At 30.9% G+C, this 13069-nt stretch overlaps 1 long non-coding RNA gene across 1 annotated transcript; it reads left to right on the top strand.

Annotated features, from left to right (window-relative positions):
• Window positions 1-12252: 12252 nt before the first annotated feature.
• On the top strand, window positions 12253-12697 carry LOC131032862 (uncharacterized). Its single transcript, XR_009103524.2, has 2 exons — window positions 12253-12495; window positions 12544-12697. It is a non-coding gene; the product is annotated as an uncharacterized LOC131032862 (long non-coding RNA).
• Window positions 12698-13069: the final 372 nt, after the last annotated feature.

The following is a 13069-nucleotide window of genomic DNA, read 5'->3' as shown; positions in this document are numbered from 1 at the left end:
TATATTTTCATAATAGCTAAATAAATTATTTAGATTGAAATTTGGGAGGTATATTTTTATGAAAAATTTAAAACCTAAAAAAAAAATTCTTGTAAGTAAGAACTTACAGAATTAGTTGGTTCAAATTCTTTAAGAAACTTTTATGCACTATAAACATGTATTATATTAAATATTTTTAGATGTGAATGATATAAATGAATCCAAAACTCATATACTTTTATTTTATTTTACTTTACCATGAATTCTCTTTTTCATACGAGTCTATCTTTTATAAACTATTTTGATTGAGGGGAATGGACATTTTGATGGAGTAAATAAGATCCAACAAAATATATTAGTAGAGAAGGAATCAAATAATTGACACGTATTTGTCACTTAACAAAGGACTTGAATTCTCAAATAAGTAGAGGACACATTAAGAGTAATATGTTGGTTCTTTATGTTGGTGGTGGAAGAGCACCTAGCACAAGATGGTCAACTTGAGGCCAATTTGGTAATAGATTGATATTTTTCAGTTATTTTCATTAATAAGGTCCTATAATACAATATTTGATGTAATAAAGGTCATTAAGACCATTAGATGGTGTATTGAGTCTTAGTGGGAGTCATGATGGTCAATATTGTCAAAATTGCCCTAATGTGGAAAATGTGTCTCAATGGGTTCAATATGGTGTTCAATGATTTATTAATGTATTTTAGGCCTATTTGGATCTATTTTTATCATTTTTGAGTCATTAAGGTATTAGGTTGGGTTTATATCCTATTCTAGGCAAAAATTGTCAATGTAGAAAAAATAAATTCAAAGCAATTTTTGCATTTATGAGGGTAATTAAGTATTGTTTGTTGAAAAAAGTTTTGGATCTATTTTTATCATTTTTGAGTCATTAAGGTCTTAGGCTGGGTTTATATCCTATTCTAGGCAAAAATTGTCAATGTAGAAAAAAAAAATTCAAAGCAATTTTTGCATTTATGAGGGTAATTAAGTATTGTTTGTTGAAAAAAGTTCAAAAAGTAGTTATAACCATTGGAAGGACTGACTTGTATGAATTAAAAGAGATCCTTCCCATGGCCAAACAGGGGTTGGATGCAATATTTTGTAAGAAGAAGAGAGAAATTAATAATAAAAGCATTGAGTTTCTACATTTTTTGAACATAGTAGTCTGTTCCTAAGCATTTTTCTCTATCAAAACTCCTTAATTTTCCTTGGGAATAAATTGGATATTTTGTGGGCATGAATATATTTTAAATTTCCTTTTGTCTCATCTGTTTTCATTGAGTTTTCGAAAAGTTATAGCATTTTTTGTAAAAACTGCTCAAAACCCTACCTAGGGCTGGCAGTGAGCATATAAAATGTAAAACTTTATTTGTATCCATTGTGGAACCCCCAAAATGGGTCTTAAACTGTATTATATTATTTTATTTAATGTAAATTCTTTTTTAGGTATCTCTACTAGTTTTGGCACATGCTAAGGGTGACACAAAATCTGATTTTTGTGTCTCAGTCTAAAAATGGTAGCAAATTGGTGATGTGTGGGTTGATATAGATGCAATATTGGGATCCCATATGTTGGTTGAAGGCTTGGAGAGGTTTTATTGGTTATTTTAGACCCTATTCAAGTTTTTGTGGCCCTTGATTGGCCAAAATACTCACCATTTTATGACTGTCCCAAAACTGGGTATGTTGCTGTCCTAATGAACTAGTAACCTGAGATATTGTGAATATGATGCAAACAAATGGTTTGATGAGTGGAGGACAATTGGTTAATGTGTGTGGGAGTCCTTAGTAACCCTTGGAAGTGTTAGGAATCCTTGGTGAGAGTATTTGACTCAAATTATTATGACTGCCCTAAACAAGTTGCGACTATCCCAAACATACTTGACTGCCACAAAAGATAGTGTTGCAGCAGTAGGGAACTTTGTGACCTCTTTGGTGGTTGAGGGGATAAATATTCATGTTTGTACATGTTGATAATTCCTTTTAATTGTGTCTATGATTACATGGGTTTGGGAGTGTCTATTACATGTTGTGAGTTGAGTCTTGGTGGAGATTGGAAGTCCTACAAGGGGAATGATCTCAAGTGAGTGGTCACAAAAGGGTGTTGGTAGTGATTAATAGTTGGAAAGTTCAGATTGGGGTCTAATCGTCTTGTATTTACCTAGTTGAGTGTATGGAAAGGTATGTAGGTGTGTTGAGAAGCATGGGTGTGTTGTTGGGGTATGGAATCCTTGTGAGTGCTCAATAACCTTGTGAGGGGTTTTATGAATAAGTAAAGAGTTATAACCTAATTGGATAGGTGAGTTGGGAGAAAGATCTCCCTTAGTTGGTTGAGTGTGTGGACTATCAAGAAGCTTCATAACATCTTATGTGGTTCACATGACCATTTGGGTGAATCAATTTTAGTGAGAAGAAATTTGTGGGTCTATAGGACCATAGGAGATTGAAAAATAATTTGTAGTTTTTATCTTATAACTAGCTCAAATATTGGAATAATGATTTAGTAATAAGTTGGATTAGGAGAAGTATTCATGCAATCTAAATACCTTTACTATGATTAAATATAAAAGTTGGATGCTTAATTCAGCTTATTTATGCAAATAGTGTGTGTCCTTATTTATAATTTTACTTATGAATGACGAGCATATTTCAAAATATGTGAAATATAATACATGTGAATGCTAAATATGTATCATTTCATAAAAAAGAGTTTTCAATACTAATAAAAATAATATAATTGATGTAAATTATAGATCATAATATGTATCTTATGTTGGAGTTGATAACTAAACCCATATCTCCCAAAAATTAACTCCAATCAAAATGCCTATCACATCTAAAGAAAAGAATCCATGGTTGATGTTATGCGACCTTGGGAGAGAATTGATACAAATAGGAATCCAATATTATGATTAACTAATAATGAAATTGGATAGATTATAATGAATATAGTGGAATCTTATAAAAGCATAACTTGGTAAAATCATATATGCAAACCCTAGTTGAGGATTAAAAGAGAGCTTGACAACTATCGACGTCACAATCAATGAGATAGTGTGCGCGATGCAAGAGCATCGAATCACACTAAATATGATTTTTTTTGTGTTATTTACTTAAGTGATTTGATTGGAAGCAAATGCTCATTTGTGTGTTAGTTGAGAAAAAATCCTAAAAGAATAATTCAATTTATGGCAATTAGAGAAATTGGAATGGTTAAAAAGAGGTAGAACGAAATATGGAAGTGGAAGAAAGGAGCAATACGAGATTAGAAATAGAATGTGTATCATTGATCATTGTAAGATATCAAGTAGCAGTGGGGACAAGTGTTAGAGATGACATGGAGATTGAAAATCGATAAAATAAGACCAAAGAAAGAGATCTACTATGCTTTATGATGGATGGAATGATTCTTGGATATAGTGAGGAGTTGTGTACAAGGAAAGATGGAAAAAAAGGTGTTAGATAATGAACATTATAGTAGAGCATTGGCTTTTGACAAAGACTAATTGGAAAGGAGGGAGAATGGAAAATGTAAGCCAAGAGAAGAAAGATATAGACAACATAGAGAGGCACCAATTACATTGAGACGAAGATTTGAAATCATAACAGAGTAGACACAAAAGAGTGGGAATTTTTTGGTAGGCTTTTGATAAAATAAAAGGTCGTGATCATATCATTAAAATCAATGTTCATAATAGTGTAGAGAAAATGTTCATTTTGTTGTTTGTGATTGGTCATTGGACAGACCTAGAACTATTAGAGTGTGTTACTTTGTTTTACTTCTTATGGTTCTCGATACATTAATAAGTTACTATTTGTAATATAAGTTCATGTCATTTATATAGACAAAGATTAAATCTTAACTCTAAGTTTCTTGACACTTTTAAGATTGAAATAGTTTTTTGTTTTTTGTTGTTTAGAATTTGAATCTCATTAGTTTGGTATTAGAGCCCAAAAGATCTGGGCAAGGGAAGTGAGGGATGTTCATAAATATTTGAGAATATATGTGTATTGTAGATTGATAGGATAATAAGAAGAAACTGGGTACTGAAAAACTGGGTACAAGGAAAAGAAGAGAAGCCCTAGGTGAGCTATCATGAAGACAAGAAAGAAGTTAGAAATTTGTAGCAGAAAAATAAGAAAAAAAAACCTCAAAAAGAAGGAAAAGATCAAATTCTATAAGACAAAACAAGATGTGGAGTTTGATAGAGAGATGACAGAGTTCAAAATGGATTTAGAGAAGTGTAATATTTTGGTGAAGTAGTGGCTTGAGAGAAGACAATAAAATGTTTGGTATTGGTCAATGAGGAGGAAGGTGAAGCGGTTTCTAGAGTTTCTTGAGAAAAATGGATGAAGGAAAAGGATAACTACCTTAAGAAGAAAAGATGAAAGTATTAGAAACCCATAGATGTTTGGATAGCAGAGAGTTGCCAAGTGAGCAACGTGCACCAAAAGAGGTGAAGGAAGTTCTCATTATAGAGAAGATGAGGAAGGAAAAGAAAGAATGGAGAGAGGAAGGAGTGCAAAAAGTAGCATTGGAAGAAAAGAGTAAAGAAGAGAGGAAAGTGTCCATAAAGGAGGCACTCATGGAAGCATTTTTGTCTCTTATTTTATTATCTAATATTGTGTGAGTATGTGTATGTAGGAATGGGAAGTTTTATAAAGGAGGTCAAGAACAAGACCTTAAAGTGAGAATAAAAGGGGCTAGAGGAGCACCCGTAAACATAGATGAATATTACAAAGAGAGTAGGAAAGTTACAACAGTATGCAAAGAGGGGATGAAGCAACAACTTGCAGCAAAAGTACATTGTAGAATATTTGAAAATGAAGACAAAACTGGTATTGAAGATCTCCAATACAATAATTTAGATGTTAAAGATGCCTTGGAACTTCATGATGCCTTAGAAGATGTTGCAGATGAAGGGAAACAAGCCTACAAAAATGAAGAGTTCACAAATAGTGAAGCCAAGGATGGAAGAAAATTTGGACTGGGGGTTATTAAGTAGGTAAATGGAAGTAATAATCCAGCAGTGATTTTGGTTATATACATAGAAATGAGAATATTTATATGTAAGTTAAAATATAGAAGAGAAAATTGGAGTTATTAAATCTTGCCAAGAATCATGGATACAAGGTCCCAAGTTGGTAGAATAAATCATTCGTTAAGGGGAAGTAAATAAAGGGTAAACAAGAAGATGGTTATGATGAAGTTTATGATGACAAACATATACGCATATTGAAGGGCATGGAAAAATCTGATATGAGTCAAGAATACATGACAAGATGGAAATAAACGAAGCATAAAGAAGACATTTCAAGGAAAAACTTACTCCAAAAATTAGGGAGAGCAAGTGGAGCAATAAAAAGGCATCAAGTTAAAGATAAAAGAAATAAGTGTGGATAGTTAAATCTAGGGAAAAAGTAGATGGAAGTGGTGTTGCAAGATACGGTGAGGAGGAAAAACTTGAAGAAAATAAAAAATGTGAAGACAAGATTAAGTTTAGGGGTGAAGAGTTAACATTGTAGCATGGTAGCCTAATACAACAAGCTACAAATTATGAAGAGGAACTCAAGGAAAGAGAAGAAGCATTGTCACACCATAAAGATGACATGGTAGCATAACCTAAAGAAAAGAAAAAGAAAAAAATGGAAGATGGAAAGGAAAATCATTGTCAAGACCATGCCAAAGAAAATAGAAGATGTAAAGGAACATGGATTAACAAAAATATTGACTAATGGAATACCAAAGAGGAAGAAGATTGTCATACTTCCTAGAGTAGCTTGGAAGAAGACTATTAAGAATGCATGAAAAGAGAAAGGTAAGCTAGATTATTTTAGTGTTTTAAATAATGAAGTTTTTAAATATTTGAGTGGAGTTGTGGAAGAGAAAATTTAAAAGTAGAAAATGAAAGGAATGAAGAAATGAATAGTAAGGATGACATGTGTGAATGGGAGATGGAGTTATTGAGGCTTGTAGATGAAAAATACATGAGAAGGCAAATGAGGATATCAATTCCTAGCGAAAATATATTTTTTTTACAATTTGTTTTCTCTATTTTTCAATTTTTCCATGTGTGAAACACAATCCTTCATGTTTGATGAACAACCTATATTCATAAGAAATAAAACATAAATATATTCATGAAATTAAATATATTAAAAATTATACTATTTGGAAAGCTTATAATAAGGACTAAATACTTAAAAAAATAAAACTTCTAAATGAATTCAACCAACCCCCCAAAAGCTAATGTAAAAGTGGTTTTTTATCAGCATTTTGATAGGTGCAAAGGAGACTCCATTGCATGTATGATTTAGAAGTAGAGAGGTTCTATCAAATAAGATTTGATCTAAGAGCCTGTGATCTAACTCTCCTCAATTAATTACTTCAAATGGGACCTCTTAAAGCTTAAATCATTATATTTTCTAAAAAAATTATGATTTTAGCAAAAATCAGGATGTACCAAAAAGCATAACCTAGTATTGTGGGATCACCCTGTAGCTGATGATAAAAAAATTATTGCAGAAAAAAAAGAAGAGATAAAATTGTTGGACAATGTTTCATTTTCATTTGACATGATGAATGAAGTAAATTTTTGTAAAGATAATTTGGGTTGTGATGTGAATGGTGGAGTCCAAAATGATTTGTTGAGGGAGGTGTTGCAAATTGAAGAAGAAGAATACGAGATAGTAAGTGCATATTTGTATACTATGGATGACTTTGATGGGGTTGAAGGATAGTTGGACAAGCAGGACCAATTTGATGTCATGGACAAGTTTAATTTATATAGTGATTTGTATTGAATTAGATGTGGCTAAATGGGCAAGGAATCTTTGGAGAAGGATAGCTATGAATGGAGCAAATAAAAATGCATGGCAATGGTGGAGAATCATGGTGACTATTTCATAATGATGTTGGAAGAAGCAAAAGAAAAAGTACAGAGAGGAATAATTTTTAATTTATGACTTCATGTGAAAGAGAATAGATTTCTTTAGAATCCTGAACAATCTAATGTAGGAGCATCTAGCCACCCTAATATGATTTGTTTTTATGTTATTTATTTAAGTGAGTTGTTTGGAAGAAAATGTTCATTGTTGTGTTAGCTGATGAAGAATCTCGAAAGAAGAATTCAGTTTATGGTAGTTAGAGAAATTGGAATGGTTAAAAAAAATGTAGAACAAAATATGAAAGGGGGAGAAAGGAGCGATGCGAGATTAAAAACAAAATGCATAGAATTTCTCACTATGAGGTATCAATTAGCAGTGGGAAGAAGTGTTAGAGAAAGAAAGGATAATGAAGACCGGTCTAATGGGACCGAGGAAAGAGATTGAATATACTTTGGGATTGATGGAATGATTCTTGGATCTAGTGAGGATTTGCATGGAAGGAGGGAAGACAAAAATAAAGGTGCTAGATCATGAACTCAAGAGAAAATCATTGTTCTTTGATAGAGATGAATTGGAAATGAGGGAGAGTAGAAAAATGCAAGCCAAGAGAAGAATTATTATGACGACACAAAGAGGCACCAAATAGATTGAGACTGAGATGTCAAATCATAGCAAAGTAAAGACAAAAGAGTGGGAATATCTTGGTAGGTTTTTTATAGAGTAATAGGTTGTGATCGTGTCATTGTAATCAATGTTTATCATAGTGCAAAAATATAACGTTCATTCTATTGTTTTCCATTGGTCATTGGATAGACCTAGAAAGAACTATCATACTATGTTACTCTAGTTTAGTTCTTATGTCTCGTAATACATTAATAAGAAAGTATTTGTAATCTTAGTTCATTTCATTTATATAGACAAAGACTAAAGGATAATTTTGAGTTCCTCTCACTTTTAAGAATGAAATAATTTGTAGTGTTTTTTGTTTGGAATTAAAATCCCATCAATTTGGAATCAGAGTAATTAATGTGAGGTTTGGTGCCATTAGCATGATAATTTAACTCAATCTAATAAAATATTAGAAACTCCTATATTTAGCTTAAGTGAAAAAAGTAATAATGGACATAATTAGATAATTAATTAGGTGATTATATTAATCACTTTAACACGCCCCTTAAGACTAACATGGAGAGAAGATAAAACCCCAAACATGGATGAATGGATGGATCTCAACTACAATGCCTAATGAGGTACCCACATGTACAAGCAATGTAATCTCTCACAAGTAAATAAAAAGAGAAAACCACGTGGGAAAAAATTATCCTTTAAAAGAGAAAATAAAATAATTATACTAGCGAAAGAAGGAAATAAGGACTCAATATAACCACAAAAGGACTGCTTCTTTCATAAAGGTACAATGAATTTCCCCCATAAGGGATACAAAATGAGGATAAGGATTCTGTCATGAAGAAGTAGCTCATATACAAATGATAAACACTTGAAGATGGACCAAGATCCACTATCTGCAAACAACATTTCTCCAATTGGGAATGAAAAATTCATTGGAGATTGTAGAAACTATTTCAATAAACTAGAAGAATCAAGAATCGAAATAGTGTGTGCCTCTGGAAACTAAAGGTTTGATATGGCTATGAAGGATGATGATGCCACAACCAAATCAAATACATAGCCAATCAATGTAGAAGGTGACAATCTAGAATTTTATAAAAATTCATGTAAAACAAGCTACATGGGAGATGAAGATGAATTGACAACACTTATGTGGCTACCAACAAAGAGGAGATGAATTTCCTCAAGATAGTTCTCCATATTTACAAATTAAGACTTCACAAATTAGGATGATATGTTTACAATATATGAATACTAAGTAACGATGTCTAGAAGAACAATATCCTATAGCAATAAATCAATTGGGGTCATACATTTTCCAATTCCAATATGATCGGGAACAATAGTAGATAGAGATAGGATCTCAATATGAGCAGTAGGAACTAAAATAAAACCCTATGATCCATAAGAACATACAAGATATATGTCATATTCAAGGTGCTCTAAAGTGACTTAGTATGAGCATGATGAGGAAATCAGAGCTATAATTATGATTCCCCGAACCTTAAAAACTTGACTATGGTAATAGTCACAAAAATGACTCCAGAGTCAGTCCTCATTGAGAGGTAGTTGATCTACATGAGAAGATTCATATATATGCAATAGTTTGTACAATTATTACATTTGATTTTTATGAAGTTTCTTCAAGAGGAGATTGTTGGACAATTTTATTAGTAGAGTTGTGGTCATGAGGCTTACTCTTGTTGTATTTGGGCATTTCAAGATTCATGTTACTTTCATTGTCATGTTAGTGCATTTTAAGTTGTGGAAATCTTATGTAGTCCCACTGGTTGAGATGATTGCAAAATTGGTCAATACAAAATTTCACATTGATAGAAGTTTGTTTCAAAAAGTTGGTTACAATTACCATGTTAGTATGCTTGTTCTAGTAACTTACAAAGATCTCCATTTTCTAATACTTAATAGTTATGACCTACAATTTGAATGGAGAGTATGCCTACATAATTTTTATCAGTATCTAAAGTTTACATAATCCTAGTGTGGTGACAGATAATATTTATTTCAATAGTTTGTTATTGTGTAACTAACAAACTTAATTTGTGTTAGGTAATGGTGTGACAATTGTTTTTAGTTTATACTACCAAAAATTCAGGAAGGATGTCCCTTATGATTAGTCTAATCTTTAGTAAGATCCATGTGACATATTTCCATGTGTAGAGTCATGTGTGAACTTTTGGGCCATACCAAAGACAAGTTTGATATGGCCAACTTACAAATGGATTGTAGTGTGTGCACTTCTATCAAATATTGTGCATGGAAAAACTTTAGGACCTACTTAAGATTCCTTATGAAGTGTACATGTGGCATGTTCCTTTGCATTGGTGTGTGTATGGACTAATTAGGATCTAACCTACTACACATTTGATGAAGTAAAAATGTATGGTCGACATGTAAAATGTTTAATTATGTTTGTAATTGTAGGTATGACTCATATCTATGAGTTTTCTACATTCATTCCTACAAATAGTTTTTTTAATGACGTGATGTACTTTAGAGGATTAAAGTTCATATTATGCGAATGGAAGAATGAGTTTGAAGAATATTTATTGATTCACGTGTGGCATTATGAAAATATCATAAGAAACAAAGGAGATTGTGTGAAATAATATTTGATCAGAGTCAAGCTATAATTCGAAGGTCCTAAAATGATATCATTCATATTTGTTGAGATTGAGGTCCTAGTTGTTGAGTTGCCTTTCTAGACCTAGGCTTATGACATTGGTGTCTCTAATGATTTGAAGCTCATAATACATTAAGGGTATTAGTGTCTCCAGTATTGGTACCTACACTATCTATATAATTGATTTATTATTTGTTAGGCTAGATTTGGGTAGTGGATCCAAATAGTTATTCTCACCTTGGCTTTTGTAATCCTAAATTTCCACGTATATTTGGTGATGATTATGTGAATGTGTGTGGATTTACATGTTTTATTTGTTCTCATTAGGATATCTAAGTTAATCAAATTTGATGCTTAAATTGATATAAGTTATTCATTCTCGTTTGTTGTCGCTAAAAGAAGAGGTGGAGTGGGTATGAGCCAAGAGGGAATGATTACAATAGAAAACTATAGATGCTAAGGTGGATGTAGTATAACTCAATGACCTCATTTAGGGCCTACAAACATGGAGTGTCTTGAGGAGTTACTCATATTCTATAGCATCACATAGGCAATCATTTGTCACATGGCCACTGCCAAGACCCAAGGAGTGTGATAGCCACATCTTATAGGGTTATGAGATGGATTGTATGTTTTTGTTGTATTATGATACACCACATTTTTTTCGAGTGGTGATTTCTTTTTTATATCTTGTATCAAAACTATTTGTGCATATATATAATCATGTTTCTTGATATATTGTATTGTGAGATGATTTTGGCTAGATGTCAATTGTAATTATGCCAAAGGTGTACTATACTCATATATTATTCAAAATAATCTATCAATAAAAACTAGAATCATTTTATTTGACATGCTTCTGAGACTTAAATGCATCAAATTTTTTTTTAAAAAACATTAAATTATTATATTTAATTATTCATTTTTATAAACATATCTCTTTTAAAAATAAACAAATTTTTTATTTTAGTTATTTTCTCCTCTCATCAACTCATTTAAATAATTTATAATTATTTAACACTATTACTCTAATTTAATTGATCAATCAGTTTTATCTATCTTCATAATTATTTGAATCTAATAATAATATAATGATATGATAATAATTTGGTAGTAAAAACATTTTTTTCTTTTTGTAAAGAGTTTAATGAAAATATAAAAGTATAAAAAGAAGAATATATTAACATAGTAATATAATCATATCTTAATAATAATTTAATATTAAATACAATATCACAATATAATAATTTTTGAAGTGGATTAATGAACAAATATGATATTTTGGGCATACTTTGGCTATATTATTCTAAAGATAGGTATGGTAGTTTAATTAGAACAATGTGATGTATTGTTTAATAAAATGTAACAAAGATCTAATTAAAACATAGTGATGAACATGTATGTCTAATTAAATACGATTGTGATCTTATTAAACAACTCCTTAAAATTGATTTATTTATATCTTTATTAGAAAGAAAAATCATCTCTCTTTTAGTATTTCATAATCTTAATTTTATATTTGAATTCCACATTTTAATCTTTTATTATAATATATCACTCAATTATCAAGATTAAAAGTAACATCACATTAAAATTTATATAAACTTTTTGTTCTATAAAGCTTGACTATTTTATTATTCAAAATCAATATTTAAATATTAACTCTTAAATTTTTAAAATAAATTAATAACCATTTAAAAAATTTAGATTCTCTTATATTTAAATGCAAATATTTGAAAAAATAAATGAATTTATAACATTTTAACAAAAGAAAAAATGTGCCAAAAAGTATGGAATGCCCAAGAAAAAAAAAAATGCATGGCACGAAATGTACAAGACGGCTAAAAAGCATGAAAAAAAAGAATCTCAGGACAACGTTTCTAGTATTAATACAAAATCAAAATGAAAAATGAAAACCCATTCAAAATCAAAATAATTTTTGAGTGACCTTTGCTAAACACAATACACAAGTGTTATGAGGTGCTCAAAATTCAATTTTCATTTATCTTAGTTTTTTTCGTTTTTTTTTTTTTTTTTTTTAAAATTTTAACGTAGTGGGTCCTACTTCGTTGCTTTGTCATGACGGTATACTTAAAACTAGACAAATGAAAGTGAATATGATATAAGCAGTATTGAAAAAAGAAGAGTTCCATTGTCTTTTCCAGAGAAGTGAAGTGGGTATATAGTTTTGGATACTTCATTTATGACACCCCTGGCATAATAAGCAATAGCCCTTTTTTCGTGCCTTGGATTCTTATTAATCCAACCAAAGTGAGACTGGGGTGGAGTATCTGGAATATATGGCATAAAATATGGAGTTTCTGGAATACATGGCGGGTACGTCGTGGGATTAGTGCATATTGTTGCATCTGGAATATATGGCCATTAGGTCGTGGATTAGTGCAGATTGTTACATGGAATATAATAGGGTAATAGGATGATGAGTTAGAAAGTATTGTTGGAACTGTATTGTATTATGTTTAAAAAATGGTATTAATTAATCAGAATATGGAAATACAGACTCGCATTGTTGACCTATTCTATTTAAATGTTTCAAGACATACTTATCAATCTATTTTTGCATGACTTAGCTCAAGAAATCATGTATGAGGAAATCAATATTTAAATATTCTCTGAATTTCTAAAAATGAAATTAATTACCATTTTACATAAATAAATTTGTTTTAGTGTCAAAAAAAATAATGCCAAAAAACATGGTCCAAGAAGGATAAAAAGCATGAAATGTAAAAGACGGCTAAAAAGCATGAAAGAGAAGAATCTTAGCATCAAATTGAAAAATGAAAACTCATTCAGTGACCTATGCTAAACACAATATACAACAGTCTTATGAGGTGCTCAAAATTCAATTTTTAGAAAGAGACATTAGGGTGGATATGGCCAGTACGCCGTGTAGT

Source organism: Cryptomeria japonica, chromosome 5 (genome assembly GCF_030272615.1).
Source record: "Cryptomeria japonica chromosome 5, Sugi_1.0, whole genome shotgun sequence".
Classification (NCBI taxonomy): domain Eukaryota; kingdom Viridiplantae; phylum Streptophyta; class Pinopsida; order Cupressales; family Cupressaceae; genus Cryptomeria; species Cryptomeria japonica.
The sequence above is the reverse complement of the archived record's forward strand: the minus strand, read 5'-3'. Positions and strand labels throughout refer to the sequence as shown.